Source organism: Macaca nemestrina, chromosome 20 (genome assembly GCF_043159975.1).
Source record: "Macaca nemestrina isolate mMacNem1 chromosome 20, mMacNem.hap1, whole genome shotgun sequence".
NCBI classification, from domain to species: Eukaryota; Metazoa; Chordata; class Mammalia; order Primates; family Cercopithecidae; genus Macaca; species Macaca nemestrina.
Genome location: NC_092144.1, coordinates 63,658,030 through 63,676,105, shown reverse-complemented (window position 1 = coordinate 63,676,105; position 18,076 = coordinate 63,658,030). Strand labels below are relative to the sequence as shown.

The following is an 18,076-nucleotide window of genomic DNA, read 5'->3' as shown; positions in this document are numbered from 1 at the left end:
TTTTATTTTATTTTAGGTTTCAGAGACAGGGTCTCACTGTGTTGCCCAGGCTGGTCTCAACCTCTGGGATCAAGTAATCCTCCCACCTCAGCCTCCCAAATCACTGGGATTACAGGCGTGGGCCACTGCACCCAGCAAGTTCACTTACGTGTATCTTAACCCCTTATTCTGGGTTAAAGGTAGGGCCAGCTACTGTATGTTGACATCAGAACAGCCCAAGTGCTTGCTTTAGAAATTTTCTTTTTTTTTTATTTTTGAGATGGAGTCTTACTCTGTTGCCCAGGCTGGAGTTCAGTGGCTTGATCTCAGCTCACTGCAACCTCTGCCTCCCGGATTCAAGCAATTCTCCTGCCTCAGCCTCCTGAATAGCTGGGATTACAGGCATGCACCACCATGCCCAGGTAATTTTTGTATTTGCCATGTTGACCAGATTGGTCTTGAACTCCTAACTGCAGACTCCTGACTGCCAAAAACTTTTTGTGTTAAAAAAAACCATCTTGGCCGGGCACGGTGGCTCACATCTGTACTCCCAGCACTTTGGGAGGCCGAGGCAGGGAGATCCCTTGCAGTCAGGAGTTTGAGACCAACCTGGCCAACATGGCAAAACTCCATCTCTACTAAAAAAAGTACAAAATTTAGCCGGGCGTGGTGGTGGGCACCTGTGATCCCAGCTACTGGTGAGGCTGAGGCAGGAGAATTGCTTGAACCCAGGAGGCAGAGGTTGCAGTGAGCTGAGATCACACCATTGCACTCCAGCCTGGGCAATAAGAGTCAAACTCTGTCTCCAAAAAAAAAAAAGAAGAAAGAAAAACATCTCCCCCTTCCAAGTCCTTCTCCAGGAGTTCTTCCACCTTTCCTCTTGTGAGAGGCCTCAGTATATTCATTAAATGTTCTCAGTCATGCTCACTGGAGTCTGAAAAAGCACACCTCAAGAATAAGCCTGTTTTTTTTTTTTTTTTTTTTTTTTTTTTTTTTTTTTTTTTTTTTTTTTTTTTTTTTTGAGACGGAGTCTCGCTGTGTCACCCAGGCTGGAGTGCAGTGGCCGGATCTCAGCTCACTGCAAGCTCTGCCTCCCGGGTTTTTACGCCATTCTCCTGCCTCAGCCTCCCGAGTAGCCGGGACTACAGGCGCCCGCCACCTCGCCCGGCTAGTTTTTTGTATTTTTTAGTAGAGACAGGGTTTCACCGTGTTCGCCAGGATGGTCTCGAACTCCTGACCTCGTGATCCGCCCGTCTCGGCCTCCCAAAGTGCTGGGATTACAGGCTTGAGCCACCGCGCCCGGCCTGAATAAGCCTGTTTTTAAGGAGAGAAAAGAAGACTTGAATGAACAAAATTTACAAATCTTAGTGGTGGTTTTCAATCACAGCTGTATATTATCATTCTCAGGATTATAAGAAAATGCCCGCGGCTTCACTCCAGGCTGAGTCCACTTGAATCTCTGCGGGTGGAGTCTAAGTATGAGGATTTGTAAATAATCCTTCTACTGCGCAAATAGGGCTGGAAGCCGCTGGCTCTGTTGCCATGTTTAGAGGGATTAAATTGGTGTCCTAAGGAGTCACCTTGGAGGCTGAGAAGTCAAGATGTGCAACAGTGGGGCCAGGAACAGTCAACCCCAACACTCTGGGAGGTCGAGGCAGGCAGATCACCTGAGGTCGGGAGTTCAAGACCAGCCTGGGCAACATAGTGAAACCCTGACTCTACTAGAAATACAAAAAAAATTAGCCGGGCATGGTGGCAGGCGCCTATAATCCCAGCTATTCGGGAGGCTGAGGCACCAGAATTGCTTGAGCCCTGGAGGTAGAGGCTGCAGTAAGCCAAGATGGGGTGTCCCTGCACCCCAGCATGAGAGACTGGGTAAAAAGATGTCAAACAGAGTGCTTGAGATAGCCCATGAGAGCCTCATGCCTTGACTAAGACTCACTGCCAAACCGGAAGACCAGTTCTGGGAAGAAGCCTGGCCACCACGCCCAAAACATCACTGGGATTAATATGATCTGTGCCTGGGGCACAACCTCTAATCCTTTTCTCTTTTTGGAGATAGAGTCTCCCTCTGTCTCCCAGGCTGAAGTGCAGTGGCGTGATCTCAGCTCACTGAAGCCTTGACCTCCTGGGCGCAAGCGATCAGCCTCCTAAGTAGGTAGCTGGGACTAGGGTGCCTGCCACCATGCACAGCTAATTAAAAAGTTTTTTTTGGATGGGGTGCAGTGGCTCACGCTGTAATCCCAGCACTACAGGAGGCTGAGGCGGGTGGATCACCTGAGGTCAGGAGTTCCAGACCAGCCTGGCCAACATGGTGAAACCCCATCTCTACTAAAACTACAAAGATTAGCCGGGCGTGGTGGCACGCACTTGTAGCCCCAGCTGCTCGGGAGTCTGAGGCAGGAGGATCGCTTGAGCCCAGAAGGTTGAGCTATGGTGGTGCCACTGCACTCTAGGCTGGGTGACAGAGCAAGACCCTGTCTCAAAAAAAAAAAAAAAGGGCCGGGCGCGGTGGCTCAAGCCTGTAATCCCAGCACTTTGGGAGGCCGAGGCGGGTGGATCACGAGGTCAGGAGATCGAGACTATCCTGGCTAACACGGTGAAACCCCCGTCTCTACTAAAAATACAAAAAACTAGCCGGGCGTGGTGGCGGGCGCCTGTAGTCTCAGCTACTTGGGAGGCTGAGGCGGGAGAATGGCGTGAACCCAGGAGGCGGAGCTTGCAGTGAGCTGAGATCACGCCACTGCACTCCAGCCTGGGCGACACAGCGAGACTCCGTCTCAAAAAAAAAAAAAAAAAAGGGTCCATGATGAGACCTTGATATGCTATTGCCCTTTGAGAGGAATGACTGACTAGTTAGTGGTAAGTTGATTACGTTCGATCCTTTTCCCTGGAAAGGGCAGTGGTGGAGGTGATTGATTTGTGCTTCCTGTTTCTGTGGCCATGCCATCGGGAACACGCCCAATCTCATCTGATTTGTACTTCCTGGAATTGATGTGTTTTCTTTCTCTCTCTCTTTTTTTTTTTTTTTTTTTTTGTGACTGTCGCCCAGGCTGGAGAGCAATGGCCTGATCTCAGCTCACTGCAATGTCGCCCTCCCGGGTTCAAGCAATTCTCCTGCCTCAGCCTACTGAGTAGGTGTAAGCCACCAGCCCCAGACATTTTCTAACATCCTTGTAATCCCAGCACTTTGGGAGGCCAAGGCAGGCGGATCACTTGTGGCCAGGAGTTCAAGACCAACCTGGCCAACATGGTGAAACTCTGTCTCTACTAAAAATACAAAACAAAAGCCAGGCGCGGTGGCTCACGCCTGTAATCCCAGCTACTCGGAAGGCTAAGGTAAAAGAATGGCTTGAAACTGGGAGGCTTCAGTGAACCGAGGTTGCAGTGAGCCAAGATCAAGCCACTGCACTCTAGCCTGGGCAACAGGGTGAGACTCTGTCTCAAAAAAACAAAAACAAAACAAAAATACAGCTGGGCATGGTGGCTCCCTGTGCCTGTAATCCCAGCCCTTTGGGAGGCCAAGGAGGGCGGATCACCTGAGGCCAGGAGTTCGCGACCAGCCTGGGCAACATGGCAAAACCCCATCTCTACTGAAAAAGTACCAAAATTAGCTGGGCGTGGTGGTGGGCGCCTGTGGTCCCAGCTACTCAGGAGGCTGAGGCAGAAGAATCGCTTGAACCCGGGAGGCAGAGGTTGCAGTGAGTCGAGATTGCGCCACTGCACTCCAGCCTGGGCGACAGAGGAAGACTCTGTCTCAAAAAAAAAAAGTACAACAATCAGTGCATTAGTATGAAATACACTCTTTACATCACATATTTATTATCTTACACAGAAGTAGCTGCCATCATGGGATAACATAATGGTTTTTATTTTTATGTATTTATTTATTTTTTGAGATGGAGTTTCACTCTTGTCACACAGGCTGGAGTGCAATGGCGCAATCTTGGCTCACAGCAACCTCCACCTCCTGGGTTCAAGAGATTCTCCTTCCTCAGCCTCCTGGGTAGCTGGGATTACAGGTGCCTGCCATCACACCCAGCTAATTTTGTATTTTCAGTAGAGACGGGGTTTCACCATGTTGGCCAGGCTGGTCTCAAACTCCTGACCTCAGGTAATTCACTTACCTTGACAAGTGTAATCCCAAAGAGTTGGGATTACAGGTGTGAACCACTGTGCTGGGTCAGGAATGGCTTTTTTTTTTTTTTTTTTTTTTGAGATGGCGTTTCACTCTTGTTGCCCAGGCTGGAGTGCAATGGTGCGGTCCCTGCTCACTGCAACCTCTGCTTCCCAGATTCAAGCGATTCTCCTGCCTCAGCTTCCCAAGTAGCTGGGATTACAGGCATGTGCCACCACGCCAGGATAATTTTGTATTTTTAGTAGAAATGGGGTTTCTCCATGTTGGTCAGGCTGGTCTTGAACTCCCAAACTCAGGTGATCACCCGTCCTCCTCGGCCTCCCGTAGCTGGGATTACAGGTGCCTGCCATCACACCCAGCTAATTTTGTATTTTTAGTAGAGATAGGGTTTCACCATGTTGGCCAGGCTGGTCTCAAACTCCTGACCTCAGGTAATTCACTTAACTTGGCAAGTGTAATCCCAGTGTGTTGGGATTACAAGCGTGAGCCACTTCGCCCAGCCAGGAATGGCTTTCTATTTATTTATTTATTTATTTATTTTTGAGACCGAGTCTCGCTCTGTTGCCCAGGCTGGAGTGCAGTGGTGTGATCTTGACTCATTGCAATCTCTGCCTCCCGGGTTCATGCCATTCTCCTGCCTCAGCTTCCTGAGTAACTGGGACTACAGGCGCCCGCCACCACACCCAGCTAATTTTTTGTATTTTTAGTAGAGACAGGGTTTCACCATGTTAGCCAGGATGGTCTCAATCTCCTGACCTCATGATCTGCCCACCTCGGCCTCCCAAAGTGCTGGGATTACAGGCGTGAGCCAGCACGCCCGGCCCAGGAATGGCTTTTTTAAAGACTCAACTGAAGTGTCATCTCAGGTATAACGTCCCATGGGGTTGGGGTGCTGTCCTCTAAGATACTGTATCTGCTTATGACCAACAGTCAGTATAAGGGGCTGTGACCCTAGTAGTTAGAATACACAGGTGTAGCTCCCAGGGAGTGAAATAGAATGGGCATTTAGCAATACCCTGTCTAGGGACCCACTTGAAGAAATTGTGCTTCTTGTCCTCAAACCTTATCTGACACGATGTCTTCATTTTGGAAGGGGGAACACTTCCACCGAGAAACATGGTAAGATTTTCTGCCTGGTGACTTCGGGCTCTACAGGCTGATTAAGCACTGGGCAGAGAAACGAGGTAGCTGGCTGGCATGGAGAATGAACCACGAGCGTTATGAAGAGCCTGGGTTGCTGCTGCTTATTGGGGCAGGAAGGTTCTTGTCTGGAACTCAGAGAATTCCCTGTGCCCAACAGGAAATTGCACAACCACAGCCCAGGAACAGTACAGTAACTGAGATAAAACCAAGGGATGGTGGAATAAGACTCTTAATAAGACGAAGTCTCACTATGTTACCTAGGCTGATCTTACACTTCTAGGCTCAGGTGATCTTCCTGCCCCAACCTCCCAAAATGCTGGGATTATAGGCAAGAGCCACCATGCCCAGCCCTCTCTCTCTCTCTCTGATAACTAAGTATGTGACACTGACATTTTCCAGCAGCTCATGCTCATAAACCCCTAAACTCCTTGTTTACTGCAAGACATCAAGAAAGAACAAGTGTATCCTGCTGAAAGCATCTCACGGATAAGAATCTCTGGTTGCTTTCCTCTAATAAATACCATGAGATCTGATTAGCATGTTTACAAAGAAGTTTGACCAAGGGATGTCTCCTCAGACATCACCAGGTTGGGAGAAAGAATGGATTATAGACTAGTTAACCTTTTCCTTCCTAGCAACCCGGGACTCAGATTTTTCAGAAACAAAGGCCTGCGTCACCCCAGCAGACAAATGAGTTACAAAAAATGAAGTACTGGCCCAACATGAGGAAATGTAGAAGACGTGTGGGAAACAGATGAGTATCAGTAATGGTTTGGGGGCCACATAACAATGAGGATTGTAGTTTGCTCTGGTAAACATATTGTATTGAAAATTTTAAATAGCTATAGCAGCATACAAATGCATGCCCAAGAATCTTCAGAAAATAATTTTTTTCGAGGAAAGATTGCCTTTTATATATTTTTTGGAACAGAGTCTCGCTCTGTTTCCCAGGGTGGAGTGCAGTGGCGTGATCTTGGCTCACTGCAACCTCTACCTCCAGGTTCAACCAATTCTCCTGCCTCAACCCCTCCCAGCAGCTGGGATTACAGGTGCTGACCATGCCCGGCTAATTATTTTATTAGACAGCGTTTCACCATGTTGGCCAGGCTGGTCTGGAACTTCTGACCTCAACTGATCAGCCCGCCTCGGCCTCCCAAAAGTGCCGGGATTATAGACTTGAGCCACCGTGCCTGGCCTGTATTGAAAATTTTATATAGATCATGGCTGAATCTTTCCTTAAAGGCTTAATGGCTAAATGAACTTACATATAGAAACGGGGCTGGGTGCAGTGGCTCATGCCTGTAATCCCAGCACTTTGGGAGGCACAGGTGGGAGGATTATTTGAGGCCAGGAGTTCAAGACCAATCTGAGCAACATAGCAAGCCCTTGCCTCTACAAAAAATAAAAAAATTAGCGGGGTACTGTGGCACGCAACTGTAGTCCCAGCTACTCCAGAGGCTGAGGCAGGAGGATTGCTTGAACCTAGGGGGTTGAGACTTTAGTGAACCTTGATTGTGCCCCTGCACTCCAGCCTAGGTGACACAGTGAGACTTTGTATCTGAAAATAAATGAAAAATTAAAAAAATAGGGAAATGAGCATTTTCAAGAAGCACAAGGATTGCGCAGTAGTAGATGTCCATATTATACTCTCTTGTACACCTCTAATTTTAACCTGAGCCTCGCTGTTCAGTCTCATGAAAGCAGACTCACTTGATCCTACCATACTCTCACCTCACACACGTGCCATACATCTTTTAGTATTCTGCTCTGGGGTCCTTTCTGATGTCATTTATCCCATAGAAAATAGCTTTGGCAGGCCGGGCATGGTGGCCCACGCCTGTAATCCGAGTGCTTTGGGTGGCTGAGGTGAGTGGATCACCTGAGGTCAGGAGTTCGAGACCAGCCTGGGCAACAAGGTGAAACTCCATCTCTATGAAAAACACAAAATTTAGAGATCGTGCCACTGCACTCCAGCCTGGACAACAGAGTGAGACTTGGTCTCACAACAACCATAACAAAAAATTAAAAATGGAAAATAGCTTTGGCCGGGTGGGGTGGCTCACACTTGTAATCTCAGCACTTTGGGAGGCCAAGGCAGACAGATCACTTGAGGCCAGGAGTCCGAGACCAGCCTGACCAACATGGTGAAACCCCATCTCTACCCAAAAATGCAAAAAATTAGCCGGGCGTAGTGACACATGTCTGTAATCCTAGCAACTCAAGAGGCTGAGGCAGGAGAATCTCTTGAACCCAGGAGGCAGAGGTAGCAGTGAGCCAAGATCGCACCACTGCACTACAGCCTAGGGGACAGAGCGAGACCCTGTCTAAAGAAGAAAATAGGCCAGGCACGGTGGCTCACGCCTGTAATCCCAGCACTTTGGGAGGCCGAGGCGGGTGGATCACAAGGTCAGGAGATCAAGACCATCCTGGCTAACACGGTGAAACCCCGTCTCTACTAAAAATATGAAAAATTAGCCGGGCGTGGTGGCGGGGGCCTGTAGTCCCAGCTAGGGAGGCTGAGGCAGGAGAATGGCGGGAACCCGGGAGGCGGAGCTCACAGTGAGCCGAGATCACGCCACTGCACTCCAGCCTGGGGGACAGAGTGAGACCCTGTCTAAGAAGAAAACAGCTTTGAATGGCAGGAAGTCAGCATGTCTCAGGGAAACTCTCAAGCAATGTGGGATGAAATTAAGCACTTAAATGTCCCAGCCTTTCATCTCTGTGGCAGGGGATGAGGCAAGGGATGATATGAGGTAGCGTAAACAGTCTTCAACAGGCTTCAAAGGAATCAAGCCCTCATTGCCCTCTTCACAGGCGTCAGCAACTTATCCTTTTTTTTTTTTTTTTTTTTTGAGATAGAGTTTCACTCTGTCACCCAGGCTGGAGTGCGGTGGCGTGATCTCAGCTCACTGCAACCCCCGCCTCCCAGGTTCAAGCAGTTCTCCTGCCTTTGCCTGCTGAGTAGCTAGGACCACAAGCATCTGTCACCAGGCCTAGCTAATTTTTTCTGGGTTTTTTTTTTTTTTTTTTTTTGAGATGAAGTTTCACTCTTGTCACCCAGACTGGAGTGTGGAGTGCAATGGTGTGATCTTGGCTCACCGCAAACTACGCCTCCTGGGTTCAAGCGATTCCCCTGCCTCAGCCACCCGAGTAGCTGGGATTACAGGCATGTGCCACCACGCCCGGCTAATTTTTGTATTTTTAGTAGAGACGGGGTTTCTCCACGTTGGTCAGGCTGGTCTCCTGACCGCAGGTGATCTGCCCATCGTGGCCTCACAAAGTGCTAGGATTACAGGCGTGAGCCACTGCGCCCAGCCTTTTTTCTGTATTTTTAGTAGACACAGAGTTTCTCCATGTTGGCCAGGCTGGTCTCGAACTCCCGACCTTGTGATCTGCCTGCCTCGAATTCCCAAAGTGCTGGGATTACAGGCGTGAGCCACTGCGCCCGGCCTCAACATGTCCTTAGATAAGGTGTTGGCTCCTCATCCTTCCCTGTCTTACTCTCCCTGCTACCTCCCCCTTGGTTTAGGATCACATTCTAAATAAACCTCTGGAACTCAAGACTTTGTATCAATGTCTGCTTTAAATAACCCAAATTAAGTCAGTGTCATTCTGATCAACAGAATGGAGGCAGAGATGCAATCAATGGGGACATAAAAAGGACATGAAAGTGAAAGGTCTCCATTTCCCTAGAAAAAATGAATCTGTTACAAGGATAAAAGACTACTGGCCGGGCGCGGTGGCTCACGCCTGTAATCCCAGCACTTTGGGAGGCCGAGGCAGGTGGATCACCTGAGGTCAGGAGTTCAAGACCAGCCTGATCAACATGGCAAAACTCCGTCTCTGCTAAAAATACAAAATTATCTGGGTTTGGTGGCGCATGACTGTAATCCCAGCTACTCAGGAGACTGAGACAGGAGAATCGCTTGAACCTGGGAGGTGGAGGCTGCAGTGAGCCAAGATCGTGCCGCTGCACTCCAGCCTGGGTGACAGAGCAAGACTCTGTTAAAAAAAAAAAAAAAATCTGGAGGCAATATGAATAATTTCCATTTTTCTATCTCTGAGTCTTTAGTACTCTTTTTTTTTTTTTTTGAGATGGGGTCTTGCTATGTTGCCCAGACTGGTCTCCAACTCCTTGAACTCCTTGATTCAAGCAATCCACCCACCTTGGCATCCCAAAGTGCTAGGATTACAGGCATGAGCTACCATGACCACAGTAGTATTTTTTTTTTTTTTTTTTTTTTGAGACGGAGTCTTGCTCTGTCGCCCAAGCTGGAGTGCAGTGGCGCAATCTCGGCTCACTGCAAGCTCCGCCTCCCGGGTTCACGCCATTCTCCTGCCTCAGCCTCCCGAGTAGCTGGGACTACAGGCGCCCGCCACTGCGCCCAGCTAATTTTTTCTATTTTTAGTAGAAACGGGGTTTCACCATGGTCTCGATCTCCTGACCTTGTGATCCACCCGCCTCAGCCTCCCAAAGTGCTGGGATTACAGGTGTGAGCCACCGCACCCGGCCTGTTTTTTCTTATTTTGTTTTTTAATTAGAAAAAGTATTTATTTCTGCTCCTTTCATACATGTTATTGTTCAGGAAACAGTCTTACACACCTATCTGAAATAATCCACCATCACACACACTAGTTAAAGCCAAAGCACCATAGGCAAAGCTGACCAGCTGTCCAGTGTTCTCAGCTCATGGAATCTTGCTTCTTGACTTTATGTTAATTTCTGAAAATCAGAAACGTCACCTCCAAAAAATGTTAAGGGGGTTGTAAAAAATAATCACTTTATTTGCTATTATAGTTGTAGGTATGGAGTATATTTTCTTTTCTTTTCTTTTTTTTTGAAACAGAGTCTCACTCTGTCACCCAGGCTGGAGTGCAGTGGCATGATCTAGGCTCAGGAAACCTCCGCCTCCCAGGTTCACGTGATTCTCCTGCCTCAGCCTCCCAAGTAGCTGGGATTACAGGCACACGCCACCACGCCCAGCTAATTTTTGTATTTTTAGTAGAAACGGGGTTTCACCATGGTGGCCAGGCTGCTCTGGAACTCCTGACCTCGTGATCTGCCCACCTTGGCCTCCCAAAGTGCTGGGACTACAGGCATGAGCCACTGTGCCCGGCCTATATTTTCTTTTTTTTTTTTTTTTTTTTTTTTGAGACAGAGTCTTGCTCTGTTGCCCAGGCTGGAGTGCAGTGGCCCAATCTTGGCTCACTGCAAGCTCTGCCTCCCGGGTTCACACCATTCTCCTGCCTCAGCTTCCCGAGTAGCTGGGACTACAGGTGCCCACCACCATCCCCGGCTAATTTTTTTTTTTTTTTGTAATTTTAGTAGAGATGGGGTTTCACCGTGTTAGCCAGAATGGTCTCGATCTCCTGACCTAGTGATCCGCCTGGCTCGGCCTCCCATAGTGCTGGGATTACAGGCCTGAGCCACTGCACCAGGCCATCTATAGTTTCTTTTATTTTTTTGAGATGGAGTCTCGCTCTGTCGCCCAGGCTGGAGTGCGGTGGCCGGATCTCAGCTCACTGCAAGCTCTGCCTCCCGGGTTCACGCCATTCTCCTGCCTCAGCCTCCAGAATAGCTGGGACTACAGGCGCCCACCACCTCGCCCGGGTAGTTTTTTGTATTTTTTTTTTAGTAGAGACGGGGTTTCACCGGGTTAGTCAGGATGGTCTCGATCTCCTGACCTCGTGATCCTCCCAAAGTGCTAGGATTACAGGCTTGAGCCACCGCACCCGGCCTATAGTTTCTTAAAGACATGAAAAACTAAGAACAACATGCCACTCATCATTGTTGGTATAGCAATATGCTCAGCAGGAAAAAAAAATACTGTGATAAACTTGTCTCTTTAATACCAAGAAGAAATTCTCGTCCAAGCTTCAATACACTTCCTGTGTTCTCACTAGATATTTCTTTTACTGCTGCTGTTCCTTCTTTTCTACATTTCATATTAGAGGATTGGACAGCCTTTAACACGTCATTGACAGGAGCAAATCCAGGATCCACTGATTTCTTCTCAAAGGCACTCTAACCCATCAAAATAGCCCGGCAGTTGCATTCTCACGAATACTCCAGCCGTGAAAAAACTCAATAGGGGCCGGGCGCGGTGGCTCAAGCCTGTAATCCCAGCACTTTGGGAGGCCGAGGCGGGTGGATCACGAGGTCAGGAGATCGAGACCATCCTGGCTAACATGGTGAAACCCCGTCTCTACTAAAAATACAAAAAACTAGCCGGGCGTGGTGGCGGGTGCCTGTAGTCCCAGCTACTCAGAGGCTGAGGCGGGAGAATGGCGAACCCAGGAGGTGGAGTTTGCAGTGAGCTGAGATCGGGCCACTGCACTCCAGCCTGGGCCACACAGCGAGACTCCGTCTCAAGAAAAAAACAAAAAAAACAACAAAAAAAAAACTCAATAGGACACAGACAAATCCAATGAATAGAAGAATAAATCTATTGAGTTTTGGGATATTTGGTGTATTCGATTGATCCAGGATTATGAGACCTGAACCTCCCATTGTAAACAGGAAGCTGGATGCAAGTCCTTCCGTAATATGTTGTCCACCTTCTCTGCAGGCCAAGAAAGCTACTGGCCTCTGATGCCTTTGTTCATCAGTCATAAAGTCAACACCTGGCGGTTCAACGATCACATCATACACGATTCCTCTGGTGATGAGGAAGTAAGACACCACCACCAGAGCATACACAGTCATGGCCAACGGCGTGTGCAGCCAGAGCAGCTTCTTCAGCTTCAGGTTGGGACATTCAAGCACTAAGAACGGGACACGGTACAAAGTTCCCATGCTGGCGGCAGCAAGGGCCGTTCTCGGCCTCTATTTTTTCTTATGTTTTGAGACAGAGTTTCGCTCTTGTTGCCCAGGCTGGAGTGCAATGGTGTGATCTCGGCTCATTGCAACCTCTGCCTCTGAGGTTCAAGCAATTCTCCTGCCTCAGCCTTCCAAGTAGCCGGGATTACAGGCATGCGCCACCAAACCCGGCTAATTTTGTATTTTTAGCAGAGATGGGGTTTTGCCATGTTGGTTAGGCTGGTCTTGAACTCCTGACCTCAGGTGATGCACCCGCCTCGGCCTCCCAAAGTGCTGGGATTATAGGCGTGAGCCACCACGCCTGGTCCATGACAGTCTTTTAAATAAATGGCACTGGGACAGCTGAACATCCATATGGAAAAAAGGTGTTTGACCTCCACCCCGTGCTATTTATACAGAGGATTAATTCTAGTGGGTTGTAGATTGAAATGTTAAAGGCAGAACAATACAGTTTACAGAAGAGCTTCATGTCTTCATGCTAGGGAAACACCTCTTTTTTTAATTTTTAAAAAACAGAGACAAGGGTCTCACTCTGTTGCCCAAGCTGGTCTCAAACTCCTGGGTTCAAGTGATCCTCCCACCTTAGCCTCCCAAAGTGCTAGGATTACAGGTGTGAGCCACCACACCCAGCCAGGAAACACCTCTTAAACAGAAGAAAAAAATGCTAACCATAACAGGAAAAATTGGACATTTCATTATATTAAAATTAAGAAAAATAAAAAGTAATAAATGAGAGAGGACTGTAGTAAAAAAACAAATAAAAATAAAACTAAGGGTTTACATTAATCAGAAGAAGCTAGGAAAAGATTTCCCATAACATAATAGCAGGAATCTAAGTCTGTTTTTTTTTTTTTTTTGAGATGGAGTCTCGCTCTGTCGCCCAGGCTGGAGTGCAGTGGCCGGATCTCAGCTCACTGCAAGCTCCGCCTCCCAGGTTCAAGCCATTCTCCTGCCTCAGCCTCCTGAGTAGCTGGGACTACAGGCGCCCGCCACCTCGCCCGGCTAGTTTTTTGTATTTTTTAGTAGAGATGGGGTTTCACCATGCCAGCCAGGATGGTCTCGATCTCCTGACCTCGTGATCCGCCCGTCTCAGCCTCCCAAAGTGCTGGGATTACAGGCTTGAGCCACCGCGCCCGGCAGGAATCTAAATCTGAATCTTCATACATTCTTTAAAATTAGACAGATCTGGGCCGGGCACGGTGGCTTGCGCCTGTAATCCCAGCATTTTGGGAGGCCAAGGCGGGCAGATCATTGGAGGTCAGGAGTTCGAAACCAGCCTGGTCAACATGACAAAACCCCATCTCTACTAAAAATACAAACATTAGCTGGGTGTGGTGGTGCACACCTGTAATCCCAGCTACTCGGGAGGCTGAGGCAGGAGAATCATTTGAACCTGGGAGGCAGAGGTTACAGTGAGCCAAGATCATGCCACTGCACTCCAACCTGGGTGACAGAGCAAGACTGCGTCTCAAAGGAAAAAAAAAAATTAGATCTGGCTGGGCACAGTAGCTCGTGCCCATAATCCCAGCATTTTGGGAGGCTGAGGCGGGCAGATCACCTAAGGCCAGGAGTTGGAGAGTAGTCTGGCCAGTATGGTAAAACCCTGTCATTACTAAAAGTACAAAAAATTAGCCGGGCATGATGGCATTGGGAGGCTGAAGCACTCCAGCCTGGGTGACAGAGGAAGAATCCGTCTAAAAAAAAAAATTATAGACAGATCAACAGAGCAAAGTAAATTACAAATTAAACACCCACAACTATAGCACCACAAATGATCTTTTAAAAAGTATATATTGGCCGGGCGCGGTGGCTCAAGCCTGTAATCCCAGCACTTTGGGAGGCCGAGGCGGGCGGATCACAAGGTCAGGAGATCGAGACCACAGTGAAACCCCGTCTCTACTAAAAATACAAAAAATTAGCCGGGCGTGGTGGCGGCGCCTGTAGTCCCAGCTACTCGGGAGGCTGAGGCAGGAGAATGGCGTGAACCCGGGAGGCGGAGCTTGCAGTGAGCCGAGATCGCGCCACTGCACTCCAGCCTGGGCAACAGCGTGAGACTCCGTCTCAAAAAAAAAAAAAAAAAAAAGTATATATTTAGGCCGGGCGCGGTGGCTCAAGCCTGTAATCCCAGCACTTTGGGAGGCCGAGACGGGCGGATCACGAGGTCAGGAGATCGAGACCATCCTGGCTAACACGGTGAAACCCCGTCTCTACTAAAAACACAAAAAACTAGCCGGGCGAGGTGGCGGGCGCCTGTAGTCCCAGCTACTCGGGAGGCTGAGGCAGGAGAATGGCGTAAACCCGGGAGGCGGAGCTTGCAGTGAGCAGCGATCCGGCCACCGCACTCCAGCCTGGGTGACAGAGCGAGACTCCGTCTCAAAAAAAAAAAAAAAAAAAAAAAAAAAAAAGTATATATTTAATTAAAAAAAAAAAATAGAGAGACAGGGTCTTCCTATGTCCCCCAGGCTGGTCTGAAACTCCTGGGCTCAAGAGATCCTCCTGCCTCGGCCTTCCAAAGTGCTAGGATTACAGGCCTGAGCCACCATGTCTGACCACAAATGATCTTTTTTTTTTTTTTTTTTTGAGACAGTTTTGCTTTCGTTGCCCAGGCTGTAGTGCAGTGGTGCAATCTCGGCTCACTGCAACCTCCGCCTCCCAGGTTCAAGTGATTCTTCTGCCTCAGCCTCCCAAGTAGCAGGGATTACAGGCACACGCCACCATGCCCGGCTAATTTTTTTTGTATTTTTAGTAGAGACGGGGTTTCACCATGTTGGCCAGGTTGGTCTCGAACTCCTGACCTCAGGTGATCCACCCGCCTTGGCCTCCCAAAGTGCTGGGATTACAGGCGTGAGCGACAGCGCTCGGCCCACAAATGATCTTAACCCTACCTAATCCCAGACACAAAAAATCAAATAAAAATTAACCGCAGACCTAAAATCAGAAAGTAAAACAATGTTTTCTTTTAGAAGACAACATAAGGCCGGGCGCGGTGGCTCAAGCCTGTAATCCCAGTACTTTGGGAGGCCGAGGCGGGTGGATCACGAAGTCAGGAGATCGAGACCATCCTGGCTAACATGGTGAAACCCCGTCTCTACTAAAAATACAAAAAACTAGCCGGGCGTGGTGGCGGGCGCCTGTAGTCCCAGCTACTCGGAGGCTGAGGCAGGAGAATGGCGTAAACCCGGGAGGCGGAGCTTGCAGTGAGCCGAGATCGCGCCACTGCACTCCAGCCTGGGTGACACAGCGAGACTCTGTCTCAAAAAAAAAAAAAAAAACAAAAATAGAAGACAACATAGAAGAATGTCTATTATATAGAGGTAAGCTAAGATTTACTAAATAGGCCGGGCGCGGTGGCTCAAGCCTGTAATCCCAGCACTTTGGGAGGCCGAGGCGGGCGGATCACAAGGTCAGGAGATCGAGACCACAGTGAAACCCCGTCTCTACTAAAAATACAAAAAATTAGCCGGGTGCGGTGGCGGGCGCCTGTAGTCCCAGCTACTCAGGAGGCTGAGGCAGGAGAATGGCGGGAACCCGGGAGGCGGAGCTTGCAGTGAGCCGAGATCGCGCCACTGCACTCCAGCCTGGGCAACAGCGTGAGACTCCGTCTCAAAAAAAAAAAAAAAAAAAAAAAAAAAAAAAATAAAGATTGTTTTAGGGATAGTGTCTCCCTCTGTGGCTCAGACTTCTGTGGAACTCCTGGCCTCTATCCGTCCTTCCTCCTCAGCATCCAAAAGTGCTGGGATTACAGGTGTGAGTCACTAAGCCCAGCCAGGACTTCTGTTTTTATTATTTTTTATTTTTTTCTAGGACTTCTGTATTTTTGTTTGTTTGTTTTTGAGATGGCATCTCGCTCTGTCGCCCAGGCTGGAGTGCGGTGGCACAATCTCGGCTCACTGCAACCTCTGCCTCCAAGATTCAAGTGGTTCTCCTGCTTCAATGTCCTCAGTAGCTGGACTAACAGGCATGCGCCAGCACACCCAGCTAATTTTTGTATTTTTAGTAGAGTCAGGGTTTCACCATGTTGGCCAGCTGGTCTTGAATGCCTGCCCTCGTGATCCGCTTGCCTTGGCCTCCCAAAGTGCTGGGATTATAGGCATGAGCCACCACACCCAGCCAGCTTTTGGTTTTAAAAGGACATTATTAAGAAATTGAAAAAGCAATCCACAGAGTGGGAAAAGACATGCAACCAAGGAATTGTATCTAAAATGTAATTCCGGGCACGGTGGCTCATGCCTGCAATCCCAGAACTTTGGGAGGCCGAGACACGCAGATCACCTGAGTCAGGAGTTCAAGACTAGCCTGGCCAATGTGGTGAAATCCTGTCTTTACTAAAAATATAAAAATTATCCAGGCACAGTGGTACATGCCTGTGGTCCCAGCAACTTGGGAGGCTGAGGCAGGAGAATCGCTTGAACCCGGGAGGTAGAGATTGCAGTTAGCTGAGATTGCACCAGTGCACTCCAGCCTGGGCAGCAGAGCAAAACCCTGTCTCAAAAGAAAAAAAAAAAAAGAGAGAGAGAAATAACTTCTATAGAAAAAAGAAAAGAAGAGAGAGAAAGAGGGAAGGAAGCAAGGAAGGGAAGGAGGGAGGGAGGAATGGAGCCAGAGAAAGAAATACTAACCAATGAGCCGGGTGCGGTGGCTCATGCCTGTAATCCCAACACTTTGGGAGGTCGAGGTGGGTGGATCACCTGAGGTCAGGAGTTTGAGACCAGCCTGGCCAACATGGTGAAACCCTGTCTCTACTAAAAGTACAAAAATTAACCAGGTGTGATGGTGCGCACCTGTAGTCCCAGCTACTTCGGAGGCTGAGGCAGGAGCATTGCTTGAACCCAGGAGGCGGAGGTTGCAGTGAGCCGAGATGAGGCCACCACATTCCAGCCTGGGCAACAGAGTGAAACTTTGTCTCAAAAAAAAAACCCAAAAAACAAAAAAACCAAAGGAAATACTACCAAATGGAGAAATGGGCAAAAGTCTTGGACACATATTTTACAAGGGCAAAATATCCACGTGGCCAACAAACATAGGGGAAAAAAATCCTCAATCTCCTTAGTCATTAGAGAAGTGGTACTTGAGAATTATTTAGGGGGGCTTATTAGGGGCCATCTTCTGTCCCAATTCCCTAGGAAACTCTTGTTATGTAGGTTTGAAATGATTCCAAACACAGCATTTGGGGTCGTGCAGTACACTCTTCCCTTCCTTCTGGTGCGTGACTTCTTATCAGATCTCACACATGAGGCCGGGCGCGGTGGCTTACGCCTGTCATCCCAGCACTTTGGGAGGCTGAGGTGGGCAGATCGGTTGAGGTCAGGAGTTTGAGACCAGCCTGGCCAACATGGTGAAACCCTGTCTCTACTAAAAATACAAAAATAATAATAATAAAATAAAATAAAAGCCGGGTGTCGTGGCGTGTGCCTGTAATTCCAGATACTCAGGAGGCTGAGGCCGGAGAATTGCTAGAACCTGGGAGGTGAAGGTTACAGTGAGCTGAGATGGTGCCACTGTACTCCAGCCTGGGCGACAGAGCGAGCTTCCATCTCAACAACAACAACAACGATCTCGCACGTTCTCCCGTTTCCTCTTGGACCCCACATGTGAGTTGTTGATTCTGGACTTTAAAAAGGATAGATACACAAGAGTTTGACAGACGCTTTGAAAGCTTAGACTGTGGCAGGCTCATATTGGGGCTCAGAAACGGAAACCTCAAAACGAAGGCTTCCGAAGCAGCTTCAGAAGCGCAAGTTTCTTCCTGACCCTCATTCTCTCCCCAAGGCTGGCCATAGAAACGAGAAACAGTCTTTCCCAAAGTGAGCCGTAGACACCAGAATCCCTTTTCCCCAAATCCCGCCATAAAACCTAAAATCTCTGACTAATTTCCCTCCCTCTTTCCCTGTAAACACTGACCGTAAAGAATTCCTGTCCTATCTTGTTTGGTTTTAAGTCTATGGCTCTCATTCCAGGGAGGCTTCTGTCCTCTGCCCAGCAGGAGGGAAGGCTGC

The 18,076-nt window shown here is 48.7% G+C and overlaps 1 protein-coding gene and 1 pseudogene across 1 annotated transcript in view; both read right to left on the bottom strand.

Annotated features, from left to right (window-relative positions):
- Positions 1-18,076, bottom strand: part of LOC105497025 (divergent-paired related homeobox) — a 27,409-nt gene extending 9,333 nt beyond the window's left edge. Inside the window, exon 1 of the mRNA XM_071087749.1 lies at positions 17,982-18,076. The gene's annotated coding sequence lies outside the window, so the exon portion shown is untranslated. The remainder of the gene's footprint in view (positions 1-17,981) is intronic.
- On the bottom strand, positions 11,556-12,593 carry LOC112429412 (oligosaccharyltransferase complex subunit OSTC pseudogene; annotated as a pseudogene).